We start from the raw sequence: 19,140 nt of genomic DNA on the forward strand, positions 1-19,140 counted from the left end.
GCGCCGCCACCGGCGACGGGGACGACAAGTCTGGTGACGGGGAATGAGACGGGGGGCGCATTTGTCGAAGCTTGGGGTTGTTTTTTTTTGTTGGTTAAGTTTGTTTTTTATAAAAAAAATATAATCATGTACTTTTTTTTAAAAAATAAAGTGGTTGCATTTTCTTCGTATTCGATACGAAATTTTAATTCCGTAAATTGTTTAATTTGGTGAATTTATGAATTTTTTTTATTGCGGAAAGTCCTTGGGGATGTCCGCCACTGTGCAGTGGGATGTCCTTATGACGTGGCAGTGCTGTAGGAGGTCCTTATGACGTGGCAGGAGGTATTTTTGGAAAGTCTGTCGGGAAGGGCGACTGGACATTCGCACCACTGCGGATGCTCTTATATAGGGGTGGGTCGATACGATATATCGTATCGAAAACGTTGTATCGTGAATCGTATCGAAAATATCGATATGAAAGAATTTCATATCGTTATCGTATCGAAAGTTTCGATATATCGAACTTTCGATATAAATTTTTTTTCATATCGTTATCGTATTGATATTTCGATATATCGTACCGAAATTCGATATATCGTTAAATATCGATATATATCGAAAATAAAATATCGATATATATCGTATTTTCGATATAAAACGATATATCGCGATATAAGGAAATTCATATCGTTATCGTATCGAAAACTTACGATACGATATCGTACCGTATCGAAAATTACGATATATCGAAAATTCGATAATTTTCGATATTTTTCAATATGATACGAGCGATATATCATTTTTTCGGTATTTTTTTCCAGCCCCCTACTCTTATATAATGAGATCCAAACCCAAATAAAAGCATCTGACCTTACCTGATCGTATGTATAGTGCAAGGATTTCGGAGGAAGATTACATAAGCATCGTCTATTCAATTAAATTTGCAGCAATCGAGAAAAAAACAATTCCAAAACTTTTGAGTTCAAAATAGACATGTCAGCAGGTTAAGGAGTATTATGCAAAATTTGTAATCCTCTAGTTTATAAGTAATTGCTGCATTAAGACTTGGGAGTATTGTCTCACCTAACAAGTATACACCTAAAAGATCAAAGTCATAGATTCATTTCTTTATGATCTCTATATTGATTACAAATATAAAAATACGCCTCTTGAAAAAAAAGGATATAAAAATACGCGGCATTAGAGCACTTTCTCACTTTTCCCCTGAAGAGAGGCCAAAAGGCTAATAAATATGGTAAACTAGTAAATAAAAGTGCAATCTTATTAGGATTAACACCAAAGCTTCGTAATAATTCTCTTACTAAAAATAATTATTGTCATTAGAGACACATATTCTTTTATAACGTCATTGATTAAGCTGCCATTATGGAGTCTAATGGTCTAAGGAATGATTCAATATATATAGATTAGGAATAATTAAATACTCCTATAGATTATTTTATTTTCCACCTGCTTAATATAGGCTAATGTGTCTTCACTCATGAGATGAAGCGCGTCTTCTATAAATTATTCTCGACCACAATATATACGAAATTTGGGCCCCTCAGATATAACACAGTAATTTCTTTTATATATAGAGCAGGTCTTTGATGGTAGACTAAATTTAACTGAATCAATAATATAATTGGATTGAAATTGAAAAATAACCGATCCAACATTATACGGGATTATTGGGCCAGTTTGATAAGGGATTAGTCCAATTGATTTGAAAAAAATCCAACTCCTTATGGCATGATGGAATGAAATGAGGGTGGAATGGAATAGAGGTTGAAATGGAATGAAGGTTGGAATGAAATGTCAATTTCCTTGGATTTTCTTTGCATTTTCATCCATTCACTCATTCATTCCATCACACCAAGCAAATGAATAGCATGGAAGTAGAAATCACATTCCATTCCACCATTACATTTCATCATACTAAAAAGGCCCTTAGAGATTCACTTTGAAGAGTTTGAAGGAGAGTGTTGACAATTAAAATTAAAAATAACATTCAATATCTCACGTTAGTGTAAAGAGACTAGTGAACCACTATATAAGTCTATAGGTCTCTCCTCCTAGATTTTAGGATGAAACTCTACATATTTCTATCAATATTGCTACACAAAAATGATATGAATTGAGAACATCGATACACCTTTCCATTATCGATGAATACCAACACCATTTTTCTTTTTTCCAAAATATCACTCCGATTGAGTTACTGTATTCGTTACTACTCCATAATTTAAGAAGTCTTACTAGACTTGTATGACCATGTAGATATGTATTACTTCCTCTGTCCATGAATATGAGTCCTGTTTTTCCATTTTAGTCCGTCCGTGAACAAAAGTCCCGATTCACTTTTACTATAAATGGTAAGAGCATCCACAGTAACCGGCGAGCGACCGGCTAGCCGATACCCGGCGCTAGCCGGTTCGCTCGCCGAACTATTGCAATTGGCGAGCGCGGAATCAGCGAGAATTTCGGCGAGCGCTCGCCGATTCTCGGGCGCTGGCCGATGCGCTCGCCGCCATTGTAGGCTGGCGATCGGCGAGCGATCGGCCAACACAATTTTTTATTTTTATTTTTTTATTAAATTTTCGAAACACTATATATACACGATTTTCACGTCATTTTCATTCGCGCCACTTGTTTTAACGAGTTTTCTCTCTCTCTTAATTTCTGTACAAGAGCAATAACGCAAAATGGATCACAACAACAAGTCTACTCCAGCGACGAGCGGGACTCAAACTCCCACGATATCCACGTGAGCGGGATGGGGGCAGATGAGCTGCGGGTACTACAACATGTACCCTTGGCAGCAGATGATGCCGCAGGGCGGCGGGCAGGGGGTACCGAGCATGCAACCCGGTATGCAGATGATGCCCGGTTGGGGAGTCGGGATGCAGATGATGCCACAAATGATGCCGGGGTGGCAGGCGGGGGTGCAGCCTGTGCAGCCCGTGACGCTGGGGGGGGGGGGGAGGACAATGTCTATCACCCCACTCTTGATTTTTTGACTACGTCTTCCCACACATCGACCCCAGTGGAGACGCAATTCACTGGAGATGACACTTTCTCCATAGAGGATTTGTTATCGGGCGTTCGATTCAGAGATACTCTCATTCAGACAGAGGGAGTAGGTCAGGGGCGGGGGCAGGGTCAGGGCGCACCAAAGAAGAAGAAGAAGAAGGGGAAAAAGGTGGTAGGCGAGTCGTCGCAGCCGGCTGATGACGACAGTGCACGGAGTTGGACGGATGATGAGAACGTCGCGTTGTCCAAGGCTTGGGTGTCTGTTTGTGACGATCCCCTTGTTTCAAACAATCAGAGGATCGTCAACATGTGGGCTAAAATTGCAGCAGCCTACCGGAGGAATTGCCCGCATGGGAAGGCATACACCGGGGAGGAGTGCCGGAAGGGGTGGGAGCGAATCAGGGCTGCGGTCTCCTGATTGCGGGCTTGTACACCAACGCCCTCCTGACAAACTCATAGATTAGGATGGTTTTAGAGGTGTTTAACCCATGTTTTTGTTGAATTAAGGTGTTTATAATAGGTTTTCACCCATATAGTCATTGATTTGATGAAATAATGAGTTTGTTGGGATTTTGAAGTAAAAACAGGTTAAAACGGAGCAAAACGGAGCAAAACAGAGCAAATGGATGATTCCAGGGACTTCGCCCGATCGGGCGTTTTTCATCCGAAGAAATGCTCGATCGGGCGTTTTGAAGCCTAGAGAATTCCAGAGAGAAAACCCGTTCGGGCTTTTCGCATCCGACAAAAAGCCCGATCGGGCATTTTTGGCTGTCATCGCGATACTTCCGGATTGCCCAATCGGGCGTTCTTCATATTGCCAATCGCCTGATCGGGCATTTTACACAGATACTCAGTTTTGCCCTTTTTCACTCCGAGTATAAAAGGGTTTCTCACTCATTTTCGAACCCTAACTTCCCCCACTGCAAAATAGAGAGAGAAATTGAGAGACTCAAGAGGATTGAAGGCAAGGAGGCTTCCATCTTCAAGAGATTGAAGAAGAAAGATTCTCCCCAACATCAAGTCCACTTAGGGAGTTCTATTTTCCATTTCTACTATGTTTTCCTTTGATGTTCTTGTATTTACTTTTGTTTTAGCTTCCATTATGAGTAGTTAAGTCTTTATTAGGGATATTGGTGAAGTTTGTATGGAATTCATGGGTTAAACCTTGATTTATGCTTATCTATCTCTTTGTGGTGGTTTTGTTGGTTATTGTGCTTTTTCATTATCTAATTGCTTAACTACCAATTGGATATGTCTTGTTCTAATTATTGTCATTGAGAGATGCTTAATTAGATTGTTAAATAATCAACAACTCCGTATGTTTAATGTTATCGAGAGATGCATAGCTAGAGAGAGGGCTTGGGTCCGTAGGTTTTAGGAGTCGGTCTTGAAGTGTAAGGAGAAGACTCCGACATTAGAGGCCGATCAACGCATTAGATGCACCCGAGAGGGGGTCTAACCAATTAACCCGACCTTCCTAGTCACCCGTGAGACCCAATAGATGAGCATGATCTCTAGGTGAACACCCGTGATCCATACCAACAGATCCATATACCTATCTTCCCAAATTTGTGTGAAAGCTACCTTTTATTTGCTTTAGTTTCTCAATTTGCTCTTATTTTCTTACTTGTTCTTTGTTCTTAGCTCGTAGTTTAAGAAAAACCAAAAACCCCTTCTATTAGTCTAGATAGTGTTCAAAGTTGCATCGTAGTACTCAAGCCGACATTTAGACTTCGAGGATCGATAATTTCAACTTGCCACGTGCTACATACCCCATACACTTGTGGGTGACATATTGATTGCAAATTTAGCATGAGTAAGTTTTTGGCGCCGTTGCCGGGGACTAATTTGCTTTTGTGTTTGATATTGCGATAAGATAGAGAATACTAGTTTCGACATTTACTTGCTTTATTTAGTTTAGTTTTCTAGTTTAGCTCTGATCTCCCTTTGTTTCCTCTCTTGTGTTGTGTAGGTTTTTATGCTCACGCGCTCAAGGCATCTACCCCTTGAGCCGATTAATTTAGAAATAGAAGCCGCCAATAGAAGAAGAGGAGGAAGAAGGAGGAGAGCACGAGCTCAACATCTAGTAGAGCCAATGGAAAATCCAAATGGGAACAACGAGGAAGTACCACCTCCACCTCCACCTCCCCTTGATCAAGACCAAATCATCCTCCAACTACAACAACAAATGGAGGAGATTAGAAGGGAAAAAGAGGAGGAAAGGAGAAGAGAGGCACTGGTTAGAAATGCATTTGGGAACGTTAATATCCCAATGCCACCCATTGATCCAAGAGTGAATGCCAACAATTTTGAGTTGAAGACAGCATTGATCCAATTTGTGGAGCAACGTGTTTTCTCGGGAAGGCCCACAGAGGATCCTAATATGCACTTAGCCAAATTCTTGGAGATTGCCAACACAATCAAGCTTAATGGGGTTCCCGAAGATACAATCAAGCTTAGGCTATTCCCATTCTCATTGACGGGATATGCTAGAGATTGGTTTGATAACCTTGAGCTAGGCTTGGTTACAAGTTGGGACGACTTAGCCAAAAAGTTCTTGGAGAGGTTCTTCCCTCTTAGCTCTACTCTCAACTTACAAGCGGAGATCTTCCATTTTAAAATGAAGAGCCAAGAGTCTATGTTCGAAGCATGGGAAAGATTCAACGCTTTGTTGAAGAAGTGTCCTAACCATGGGCTATCTCCGGGCCATCAAGTGAGCCTTTTCTATAATGGATGCTCGGAATTCATCAAAAGTCAACTAGACTTTGGCTCGAGGGGATCATTCCTGGACAAGGGGGTCGAAGAGTGCAAGAAGATGCTTCAAAGGCTTGCATACACTAGCAAGAGTTGGAGCTCGAATCGAGATGGTTCAATGCCGGTAGCTTCGGTAGTTGATGCGGATGCCGTTAACCTTCTCTCCCTACAATTGACGATGTTGAATCAAAAGGTGGATGACCTTGGTTTGGGGGTGGCACCCATTGGAGAGCCTCAACCGCCCATTGAAGATGTCAATTATATACATTAAGGAGGAAATCAATGGGGTAATCCAAGGAATTTCAAAATTATCGCCCTAACAATGGGGGTGGTAATTATCTAGGCTACCGCCCACCCTTTAATGCGCATCCAAACCTTTCATATGGGAATTCGAGTAATGCTATCCAACCATCTCCATCTTTCGGATTTGGAGCATCAAGTGGGGCCACCAATGCGCCTAGCACTTCAAAGTCTTCAAGTGATGTTATCAATGAGCTTCTAAAAGCTATAATGGAGAAAACCAATGGGATTATGGAACACTCTACCAAGAGGATTGATAAAGTTGAGACGTTGGTAGTGGAGGTCACCACAAGATTGGGGGCTTTAGAGCATCAAGTGAGTCAAATTGCTCAAGCCGTTGGACAAATACATCAACCGGGGCAATTTCCAAGCACTACAATTGCAAATCCGAAAGATTGCAAGATAATCTACTTGAGGAGTGAGACAAGTTATGAGAGCCCTCCTATGCTCGAAGTGGAAACTAAGGAAGTACCTAAAGAAGAGGAAATAGAGGTGGAGTCACCTAATATGCCATCCGAGGATCAACCCGAGACAACTATACCTCCCAAGCCCATGGAAGTCAAAATTCATTTTCCTCAAGTGGTGCAAAAGAAGAAATTAGATGAGAAGTTTGCAAAGTTCCTTGAGATCTTCAAGAGGGTGAACCTCAATATACCTCTCATTGAGGCACTCCAACAAATGCCCGACTATCTAAAATTCTTGAAGAAGATTATGTCAAAGAAGAAGAAGTTGGTTGATTATGAAACCGTGAGCTTGACCGAGAATTGTAGTGCAATCATCCAACAAAAAATGCCGGCAAAGATGAAGGATCCGGGAAGCTTCAACATCTCTTGTGTAATCGGGAATGATAGGCAAACCAAGGCCTTGTGTGATTTGGGGGCAAGCATAAATCTTATGCCCTTAAGTTACTTCCGGAAGTTAAAGTTTGGTGTTTTGAAGCTGACCACCATCACTCTTCAAATGGCGGATAAGTCCGTCAAGTTCCCCAATGGAATTCTTGAAAATGTCTTAGTAAGGGTGAATGATTTTATCTTCCCCGTGGACTTTGTAGTCCTGGACATGAAGGAGGATCCTAATGTTCCTCTCATTCTTGGAAGGCCATTCCTTGCAACTGGGAAAGCTTTAATTGATGTCACCAAGGGAGAACTCACCCTTAGGCATGGAAACAAGACGACTATCCTCTCTATGTTAGACAAGATGAAACGCCATGAAATGGAAGAATCCAAGAGAGTAGAAGAGGTGCCTTTGGAAATTGAAGAGTGCAAGATGATACAAGTGTCTAAGGATATTGAAGTTGAGAAGCCCTTGGAGGAGATCTTGGTCCCTAATTGGTTCTTTGAGCTTGAGAATGAAACAAGTTTGGAGGAGCAAAAGAAGGAGGTGCCAAAAGGGGCAAATAGTGAATCTCATGGAGTTGACCTTGGAGAAAATGACAATCCTATTTGGTGGAAAAAGCGGCTAAACAAGCTCTATTTGGCCGTAAGCTAGGACGGGCCCTGATGAGGTGATTCAAGTGAGCTTGGACCATTAAGTGAAAGCTTGAAGACTGTCGGGCAAACGACGTTAAACAATTGCGCTATGGGGGAGGCAACCCCTACTAGGTACAATTTTATTTAAGTCAATATGTTTTTCTCTCATTTTTAGGAGTTTTCTTAGTGTTTGTTTTGGTGAATCATTTTAAGTGTGTTTAATGCCCCAATTACTTTCAAGCTGGGTATATTTTTGTTTTGTAGTTGTTGGAACAGGAAAATGGGAACGAAACAGTCGAAAAACCGAAGACGGGCGAAATCGGGACTTGATGCACTTTTTATTAGCACTAAAAATACCTGCAAGTATACATGGTAGATATAGTATAGCTAAAGGTTAGTACCGGGATATCGAACACGGGGAATATAATTGCAACTGGCTATTATATACTAAGCGTCAAATACTATCTAGAGAAGCAAGAGAAGTTTTAGGTTTTTGAAAGTAAAACAATTGAAAGCAATCAAACAACTTAATGCAATTAAATCACAAAGATAAAATATGAGAGATAAGAGAATTCTAGGGATGTGGGTTCACAATTATGGTTATACAAATTCCAACTACAATACCCTAGCACAGTTTATATTTTGAAAGGACGAGTCACCTAGCTTATGCTCATGCGATACAAACGTTGATTACAACATTAGGGTTGTCAATCCTAACACGTAACTCCAAAAAGCTCCTAAGACCCTTGAAAAGTCCTCACTCTCAATTAACAGTGTCGTTTTAAGGGAAGCTAACTGTAGCGTCTACTAAGTGAATTTAACTCGCTAGAACTCTGTCACAGTTATGAAGCAAGCTATATTAAATCATACAAGATTGTGTCACTCGATCATGCAGCATCAAAACTACTTAGGGAAGAAACAAAGTAAAAACAAAACGGATATTAAATAGAAAAAGGAATTGTATAAACCAATAAAAGTTACTAACACATCCAAAGAATCCTATGAATTTAGTTAGACATAATTGAATAAGCTAAAAACATAGATTGGAGTGAAAACAATTGGAACATAAAACTAAAGCAAATAAAACCCGTAGGTTGAATCCTTGTCGTTCTTGATGTTCTTGCTTCTTTCTCCAACCCCTTGCACAATGAAGAACTCTCAAATTTATGCTATGGAAGTAATTGGCAAAAAGAAGATGAAAGATTAGGGTTGGAGGAGGAGCTATGAAAGCTCCCCTTTTGGGGGCTAAGGAAGGGTTTTATTCTATGAATGAGGTTATGATATATAGGCTTTAGAAGGATTTAAATTTGGTAGTAAGTATCCTCCAAGCATTAGGAAATATGTAATTTTCGTTCCCCATAGTAGAAGGAAAAGATTTGGCTTCACAAGGTAAAATCTTCTTTCCTTCTTCAATTTTCCGCCTAGACTGCAGCTGGCTACTTTGCGCGACTTTGGTAGAACGGCCATAACTCTCTCCACAGAACTCCGATTGAGGTGATTCTTATACCATATTAAAGCTCTTTTCAAGACGAAGAGAATGGTGTGTCGAAAGACCATATTAAAGCTATTTTTGTGGCAAGCTGCCGCACCTTGGCCGGCGGTCGCCGCGCATAGTCCAGTAGCTTCTGACGACCGCCACGCACTTCCCGGCGGTCGCCGGGCGTGTCTTTGTCTTCGATAAGCGCCGGTGGTCGCCGGAAGTGTTGCGGCGGTCGCCGGAGAAGCTCCAGATTTCCTACTTTCGCGTTTTGACTCCCTTTTTGGGCTCAAATATGCACATTTCTCACAAAACATGTCAAAACATCAAAATAGACAAAATATGCAAATAATGGACATGTAATGCAACTTTGACCTTAAAAACGGGCCAAATAATGGTCTTAAAACCGTGCAAAATCCGATCGTATCAGGAGTCAAGGCAGAGAGTTCGCCCGATCGGGCTTTTTTGCATAAGTAAAACGCCCGATCGGATGTTTTTCAGCGGGAGTCTGAAAAAACGCCCGAGTCGGGCATTTGTCAATTGACAAAACGCCCGATCGGGCGTTCCTACGCAGTATTTAAAAACGCGCGACTCCCATTCAACGGCGCCCGACTTCGACGAAAACCTAGCCCCATTCTCCGATTTCCGTCCAATTTCACTCAAAATTCCACCACCTATATCATTTCTACACTCATAACTCTTGTCTAATTCATATTTTCTCCAATTTAAACTCGAAAGGTATGAATTTTTCCCTCTATTCTTCATTACCCATGGATTGTGGTTGTTTATGGATGGTTGGGTGGTTGAATTTGAGGAATTATTTGGTTTATTGTGAGCTTGTTGGATGAATTGTTGGTTTTGCTATTAATTTTGAATTCTATTGTTGATATGAGCATGAATGGTTGGAATTGGTGTCAAAGAAGTTTTGTTTTGCTTGGTTGTGGTGCACATCGTGCTAAATTGTGATGGATTAGAGTTTTTGGGATGAATTTTTGGTACTTTGCATATTGATTGTGGTTGTTATGTTGTGTGGTGAGTTAAAGTGTGAACTTTGCATTGTTTAAGCAAGTTGTAGGTTGCTTTAATGCATCACATGTTTTTCAAGGTATAAATTGTGCTTGAATGGTGATATTTTGCTTGGTTGTTGATGCATATGCATGATTTGGGGGTATGCCTACACTTGTTATCTATCTATCATTAGGTGGTGTGGAATTGGATAGTGAAGGGTACTCTTTTGTGCATACATGTGAGATAAGTGCTATGATTTAGGACAAGTTTGTAGGAGTACCTTCACTTTGGTAATATGCATTAAGTGTGGATGTTTTGGTTACAAATAAGACCTAATGTTGTCACATTTTCTTTGTAGGTGAGAATGGTTCTAAGGGCCGAAGATTTGATGTGGAGTTGCACTCTAGCAACGAGAGGAGAAGATGGCGGGCACTCGCAAAGCTCGATTATAGGGTGTCTAAATTTCCATGCCAGGAGGCCCTCTCTCAATTGGGCTTGGCACAGTGTTTTGACGAGCTTTGTGAAGTGGGCCAACTGATGGTGCTATTCAATTGGGAAAATGTTCATTCCTATCAAGTGCTCATGCTAGAGTTTCTCTCCACTTTGGAGGTGGTCGCAGATCGAAGGAGAATTAGAGCTATTAAGTTTCGAATGAGGAACGAACCATATGAGTTGACTATGGAGGACTTAAAGGGGATGCATGAGTTCACAGCAGATGATCATACAGAGCCGGATGATTTGGATAAAAATGAGGGCGATCACCGGGCTGAATGAGAACTTTCAAGCCAATAGGGCTAAGACATCGATGATCCGGGACCTTGTGTTGAGGATGATTCAAAAGGCATGTGTAGGCCACCCATTTGCCCGATCACAACAAGGAAGCGTGCAACGGGATGAGCTATTTCTATTATGGAGTCTCCTTCACAAGAGGCCGATCAACTTTGCTCATTACATGATCAAGCACCTTGAGCAAGCATCCAAGAAGGATAAGGGCACACTATGATGTGGGGGTGTCATAGGTTCCATTGCACTCCATCTGGGAGTATGCACTGATGACCTAGTTAGGGATATTGGGGAGTCCTTGATGGACCTCAATTATCTGAGGAGAACGGGATTTATTGTAGTGGACCGACGCCGTCGGGCTTATCTTTGTTAGAGAGATGATGATCACTACCCCCTTCCGGACGCGTTGAACACATATGTGAACGGTCCCGACTATACGATGAACTGGAGTATGAATGCAGACTCCCACAGAGCTTGCAAGGCAGACAATCCACCCGTTCTCCCATGGCAATCATATGACCCTAGTCCGCAGTATGCTGATGACAACCCTTATGTGGAGCTCCCCGATTACATGGTCGGAGTTGAGGAGGCGGAAAATGAAGAAGTTGGTGATGATGATGATGAAGAGGAAGTTCCCCGCCATGATGAGGCCGGCACGAGCAATCCGAGGAGACGCGATCGACAAGAGTGAGAGGATGAGGATATGAGCTCTCTCATTGACAGAGTGGCTCGGATGAAAGTCAGACAGGAAGAGTATTGGGTTCAGAATGAAGTCCGTTGGAGTCAGTATGAGACAAGCTGGAATCAATTCACTGATTTCAACAACGCACAATGGGCCAACCTCAATGCCCGGCTCGATGAGTTCAGAGGCTACTGACAGCATCCGCCCCCTCCTCCGCAGTGAAGGTCCATGGGAAATCCACTCTCTTTTAAACTTATCCTAGCTTTGCTTGGAATGTGTTTGGGGGGGTGTCTAGTGGATTCCCTTTTCACCTCTCTCTCCCTCGTGGTTTGTTTATGCTATCTTTGTTTGATTTGATGATACCCTTGCCTGTACTGCTATTGTTTTGGCTATATTTGATGATGATATTTAGGCATGTATGTAACACCCTGCTTTTTTCGAACCCTAATTTTTGGTGACGTGAAAATTTTTGCATTAAATGCTTTTAATGCTATGATATATGTGGAATTAAATGATGAGTGATTAATTGCAATGTTCCTTGTGACCTAATTGCGATTTGGAGTTGAGTTTGAGTTGAATAGTCAAACTTGTTGAATATGTGACGTGGCTATTGAATAGTCAATATTGTGGAAAATATGACGTGGCCGTGGAAGGGTCAAAGTAGTTGGAAAATGTGAAGTGGAGGTGAAATTCGAGAATGTGGATATTTTAATGTGGGGTGAAATAATGACTGTGGTGAATTATTTTCCTTAGGGATGAGTGAGAATTAAATAGGAGCATTATTTAAGTATGTGGAATTTTTGACCCCTCCTATTTATTGGAAAGAAATCCTATTTTTCTTGGATTTAATTATTGCTTGGGATAATTATCCGAATTAAATCCAAAGTCCGAATATCCCTAATTTGTTCCATGAATTTTCGGCCCCTATGATTTCTTTGAAGAGATTTTCGAAAATCTCTTATTATGGGAGAAGGGATTATTTTTATTATATTATTTAATTCCTTGTTTATTCTCTTCCATAAATAAATTCAAATATCCTAGCATATCTTGCCATATCCTAATTTGAAATAGGATTTTTATTAAATCCCTTTTGAGGAAGTCAAACTACTCGCCTATCCCATATTTAATTGGGGAGATTATTATTTTTATTCTGCTCCGTGATATTTTATTCTACTCCGTGAAATATTCAAATTAAATCATAGGCTAATTAATATAGCCTAAATTTCGAATCCCCCATACTTCTCACTAGAAATAACGCCACTTCTTCCACCAAATCTTCTCCAAATCTTGATTTATTTAATTATTGGATTATATCTTGCACTCTATAAATAAGAGAGAAGACCTAAACCCTAGCAACACACAAAAACCGCTCCTCTCTCCCTCACTCTCGCCGATCTCTCTCCCCACTCTCTCTCAAATTTTTCTTCTACTTTCTCCATTAATTCTACATCTTTTGGAGAAGAATTGAAGCTGAAATTCGAGAATTCGTTGAAGAATCAAGATCCTACTTGTTTTCTACCGATTGTTCTATTGAAAAGGTATTTTAATTTTTGATCTTCTCTTCTTCTACCTATCAATCGGTGTTCTTAAGTCCACATGCATTTAGATCGAGTGAAGGGGGAAATTAATCGGTGATTTTGGATGCATGTGTGGTGTGCGTATATGTTGTGACAATGTGTGTGTGTGTGTGTATGCCTCGGTAGGCGTGCACATATGAGGTGTGTGTGTGCGTGTGTTGTGTGTGGAAAACACTCATGCGTGACACGATTTGATGTTAAATCTAGAGTTGCTGTGTGGATAAAAACGATATGATAATCGTACTTTGATTTTGAATGGGAATATTGAAAGTAATCGATGGAAAAGAGGGAAACGTGAGAACATGCATGTTTTGATCCATGATTTGAGACTTATTTGAAATATATGAACTAAAGGTGATAGTTCACGTTCTCGGTGTGATAACAAGAAGAAGTGTGTTTTTCAACTCGAAGGAAATCGAGGTGGGCTTTATTCTTAAACTCTTTTATGTTGCAAACTTATGAAAGTGGTGAAATAAGGGTGGATTGAACTGTTATGCCATGCCCATGATTGTTTTGGATATTGTGTGTGCCTGATGCCTAGATTGCGAGTGCGCTCCATTAGGCTATAGGGCTATGTAAACGAATTCGGGTCTGAGTAGGGCCGCAAACCCTATCAGGCTAGTGTACACGGGAGATCGGGAGCCGTCCTTGCTAGTCGGCCGGTCTCGTGGGCGAAAGTGTGGCCACACTTCGTCGCACCATATGAATTGTTGATTGATGAGAAAATGGGAGGTATTATTTGACTGGCCAGTCCATGATATATTTTGTGATACTCGATGCTTATCTTTAAACAAATGCAAAAACTCGAGTTCAATATGGTAAGGATGGCATAACTATAAAATGTTTTGGCATGAGTCCACTGAGTATGTTTAAAATACTCAACCCTGCATGTGTTTTCCCTATGTGCAGGTTGAGCGGCGATGGCCGATTGGTGGTGTTGAGACAGTTGAATTGAATAATATGGATGGTTGGAATTTTGAGTGTAGTCGTGTCTTCATACATGGCTTCGCTTTCTCTTGGAATGCTTCCGCTGAATTTTTGGAAACTCATTACCTTTGGTTGTTTTGAACTTAATTCTTTGATTTGGAATATTAGGAGATATTGCGTTTTGTTGGAGTTACAGTAAACCTTTGACTTTTGAGCTTAGCCTATGCTAGCTATTAAATCTTGTTTTTCGTATTTAAAGTCGTTGACTTATTGCCTTGATCTTCATTAAACACGTGGTCAAATCTCTTTAAATGAAACCCTAGTCTACATTCTTGTCACCTTAAGTTCGCCTAGTTAACAGTCGCCGTATTTATTATTCCCTAGAAATGTCGGGCTGTTACAGTTGGTATCAGAGCCTCAGTTCTTTCCGCTCTGGACCCAAGAGTCTTGTTGTCTTAAAATCTGAAATTTGTGGGAATTGATTAAATAATAATCGTCGTAAGCTCAACACCACGACTCGTCTCCGCTCAACCACGATGAATGAGGTAACATGTATCTTTGAATATTGATTTGAATTATGAAATGTTGGAAGTTGAAGCGAATGGGAGTTGTTGTGATATTTGGAAATTAGTGTTGGAGTATAAAATGATGATTATGCATGCATGCGAAATTGCAAATTGTGATTATGCAAAACAAATGATGAATGCTGATATGCAAGTGATTATATGTTAAGACCGTTATGAGTTGAACGAATAAAACTCTATGGAAATTCTATATGATTTGTGATTTCGTGATTGTTCAATGAACAACGTTATGAGTTGAACTTGAGCATGCTATATTTAGTTGTAAATCGTGTTGCGATTGGAAAATTTGTATGATGATATCGAACTTGGAGGCATAAAAACGCAGAATGCGAGGAGAACGACTGGTGAGAACGAAATCGCGAACTACTGAAATGCGGAAAATATATATATACGAACCTTTTGCCTTGGGAAAGAAATTCCGTTTATTCTTGATATAATATTATCTTCACACCTCCAACGTTCGACCCATATATATACATATCCATCGTACTCTCAGCACCATTTGAAACCTCATACACTATTGATATTTTCTTCGATCCTTGTGCTGATGCTGAGATTTCTTTTGTAGATACTTAACCGGCATTACGCATCGATGCGCGACCGTTACGCGAAAAACAAGGTCTTCCATGTCGAGACCTACCAAGATTTTGAGTGGGATGGTAAGTCCTTTCTCCTAACCTACGTCACTGAATTCTACGATCGCTGGATGGATGCATACGCGTATGGAGGAGTTACCCATCACGCGGGGATCTCGAGATTGATCCACAGCTTGCCTTCTCCATGGAGCGAATGGACTGCTCAAGCTGCGTTACCGTTTACGTGGTTCAGTCCGCCCGAGTACAAGCCTCGAGGCGATATGATCGGCTTGATTGGAGTGCTACTCCCAGCCATGGCAGCTGCAAGGGATGGACCGCCGCTTAGTCCCCCAGCGCACAAGTACCCGCCGGGTCAGGCCCGTCGATGGAGATATCGTCGTGATAAGGAGCCGCATGTGGATCGTGTCCCTACTAAACCAAGGCTTAGGACTCATAGGTCTAACCCGTTGGTCATAAATGGGAACGTGGAGGACATGCGTGCGATAACCCCTCCGCCCCCGGATGTTGGTGGATCAAGCGAGGACGAGGAACCTTATGAGGAAGGACACGACCTGGACATGAGAAATGTTGATGAGGAGGAGGACCCCGAGGAGGATATGAATGATATCGACTAGGAGTGTTGGTCGTGGAAAATATTGTTTTGCTTCCCCCATATTTTTTAATATTTTTGCTAAACTTTTGCCGTACCTTTCTATTTTTGCTCTTTTGAAGTTCCGTTGATACTAAGACCTCACTGAGGCAATGTTTTTGATTAATATGCTATGGGAAGAATTTTTTTTACTCACTACCTTACGATGCAATGGATTTCCATATTGTTTCCCATGCCATTGTGGAAAATTATCTATCACTATGTTATCATACCATCATATCATCACATCACTATCTTTGAATACCCTATTGTGCCCTATACTTGCCACTTGAATTGCATAAGTGCCTCTTGATTACAATTACCTTGTTGATAAGGACCAATGATTCTTTTGATACCCTATGGCGCAACCAATTTTGGTGATAATAATGCTTTGACACTACTTGTGAAATCCATCTATGCGACGAACTTTTTGCTTGGCCATATGCACCAAAACAATTGTCCCATACACCTTGTTATACCACGCGACTGTTGCTAGAATTTTGAGAATAATCCGTGTATTGATAAATCAGAATGCCGCCGAGACGCCATAACCGTCAACCGACACCTCCGCCTTCAAGCGAGGAGAGTGTGACACAGTCAATTCAGACACCGCCGCCTCCCCCACCCCTGGTTAATCGTGAAACAGTGAAGCTGTTCTTGGAGCAGAAACCACCTGTGTTTGATGGACTCGGAGAACCGGCCAAGGCCGAATCATGGATCCGCGCGATAAAGCGTATCTTCGCAATCTTGGGATGCAATGATAGGGAACGGATGAGTTGCGTTACTCATCAACTAACTGAGGCAGCCGACTTTTGGTGGGATACTAGAACAAAGACCCTGAAGCGAGATCAAGTAGAAGCAATGACGTGGGAAGATTTCAAGACTGAATTGTACAATAAGTATGTGCCGAAGAGCTACCGGAAAGCGAAGACATCCGAGTTCCATAATCTGACTCAAGGACACATGACTGTGACCGAGTACGATCGAGCGCTCAACAGCATGACCCGATACGCCCCTGATCAAGTCGACACTGACGAGAAGCTGTCGGACAAGTTCCGTGAGGGACTAAGGTCCGAGATAAAGATGTCGTTGGCCAGTCGAGGGAGACTCACCTACGCTAAAGCTTTGGCACTCGCGTTAGATATTGAGGCAGCAATGCCTAGAGAGGGAGCAAAGGAGAACTCTACACCGTCCTTACCCCCATCACATCACTCCCGGGAGAAGAGGAAGTGGGAGGATGCTAGGAATTCCTACGACGGAAAACGGTACCAGTCGAATTAGCATCGACCCCAGCACGGAGGAGGGAAACATACGTCTAGCCAGAGAGGAGACTATCGACTCAGGGCACCGCAGTGCAATGTGTGCTCTAAGTACCATTTCGGAGAATGCCGATATCAGAATGTCGTCAAGTGCTACACCTGCGGAGGAAACGGCCACTACTCTAGGGAGTGTGCAAATAACAAGGTAGGATCGGGATCAAGGCAGAATGATCAAGGATCCCGTCAGCAATCGAGGGCGCCGCAAGGTGAACCACGAGGAAATCGCGACCCATCGTCGCGGCAGCAACAACCTCACCGCCCAAGACTTCCTCCACAAGCTAGAGCGTTCGCGCTGGAACTAAAGAAGCCGAAGAAAGAGCAAGATGATCGTGAGAAAGGAAACTTGACAGGTATGGGTGAAATTCTCGATACCCCCGTTGTTGTGTTATTTGACACGGGTGCATCGCATTCATTTATATCTGAGCTATGTGTACACACTTTGGGCTTGCCTAGTAGCGAATCTGAACATAGAATGATGGTGTCCTCACCAGTAGGAGGAATGATAGAAATATCTAGAACATGCTCGAACATAGAAATTGTTATGGGAGAACTTAAGTTAGTCGCTCACGACCTGCAAGTTATGGCGATGAGAGATACTGACGTAATTCTAGGAATGGACTAGTTGGCCGCGAATTTCGCGACAATTCGATGTAAGGAGAAGCAAATATCCCTACAAGCTCCGGGAAAGGAACCTATCGTGTATCACGGAATCTCGAGGAACGACGAACCACGATAATCTCTGCACTGCAAGCTACCGCGATGATGAGAAAGGGGCGACCTGCCTATCTCGTCTATCTTCACGACAATGAGAATGGTGAAAGAAAAGTGGAAGATGTCGCTGTTGTGCGGGAATTTCCAGACGTTTTTCCCGAAGTACTACCTGGACCGCCGCCAGATCGACAATTGGAGTTCGTGATCGATCTCGAGCCGGGAGCCGCACCCGTATCTAAGGCACCGTATCGAATGGCGCCTAAGGAATTGGAGGAACTCAAGATACAACTCCAAGAGCTCATGGACCTAGGTTTTGTTAGGCCTAGTGTCACCGTGGGGCGCACTAGTACTATTCGTAAAGAAGAAGGATGGATCGATGATGATGTGCATCGACTATAGGGAGCTAAACAAGTTGACTCTTAAGAACAAGTATCCACTGCCGAGGATAGATGACTTGTTCGATCAGCTTCGAGGAGCCGGAGTCTTTTCAAAAATGGACTTGAGGTCCGGATATCACCAGCTACGAGTTCGAAGGGAGGATATACCCAAGACTGCATTTCGCACAAGATATGGACACTACGAGTTTGTTGTGATGCCGTTCGGATTAACGAATGCCCCAGCGGTATTCATGGACTTGATGAATCGAATATTCTATCCGTACTTGGATAAATTCGTCCTAGTATTTATCGATGACGTTTTAGTCTACTCGAGGAACGAGAAGGAGCACGAGGAGCATCTACGAATCGCTTTGGAGACATTGAGGACCGAGAAGCTATACGCCAAATTCAACAAGTGTGAATTTTGGATGAAGGAAGTAAACTTTATTGGACACATTGTATCGGCGGAAGGAATCAAAGTGGACCCCGCCAAAGTTGAAGCCGTGCAACAATGGAAGTCACCATCAACCCCAAACGAGATTCGGAGTTTCCTAGGCTTGGCAGGATACTACCGAAGGTTTATAGAAGGATTCTCCAAGATAGCGAGACCAATGACCCAACAACTTAAGAAGGGAGTCAAGGTGAATTGGACCCCAGAGTGTGAAGCAAGCTTTCAACTCTTGAAGGAGAAGTTGACCACCGCGCCCGTATTAGCTGTGCCCGAGTCTGGAGTGAACTACGTAGTCTACACCGATGCCTCGGAGGTTGGACTAGGATGCGTGTTGATGCAAAACAACAAGGTGATCGCATACGCCTCACGACAGTTGAGACCACACGAGTTGAACTACCCAACACACGATTTGGAGTTAGCAGCAATAGTTCATGCCCTAAAGATTTGGAGACATCATCTCTACGGAGTTCGATGTGAAATCT

General features: G+C 42.1%; 2 pseudogenes; both read left to right on the forward strand.

The window, feature by feature from the left end:
• Nucleotides 1-5,110: 5,110 nt before the first annotated feature.
• On the forward strand, nucleotides 5,111-7,600 carry LOC125220986 (uncharacterized; annotated as a pseudogene).
• Nucleotides 7,601-10,185: 2,585 nt separating this feature from the next.
• On the forward strand, nucleotides 10,186-11,497 carry LOC148933507 (uncharacterized; annotated as a pseudogene).
• Nucleotides 11,498-19,140: the final 7,643 nt, after the last annotated feature.

The sequence above is a fragment of the Salvia hispanica genome, chromosome 1, assembly GCF_029641045.1.
Source record: "Salvia hispanica isolate PSC_SH4W2 chromosome 1, Shi_PSC_v1, whole genome shotgun sequence".
NCBI lineage: Eukaryota > Viridiplantae > Streptophyta > Magnoliopsida > Lamiales > Lamiaceae > Salvia > Salvia hispanica.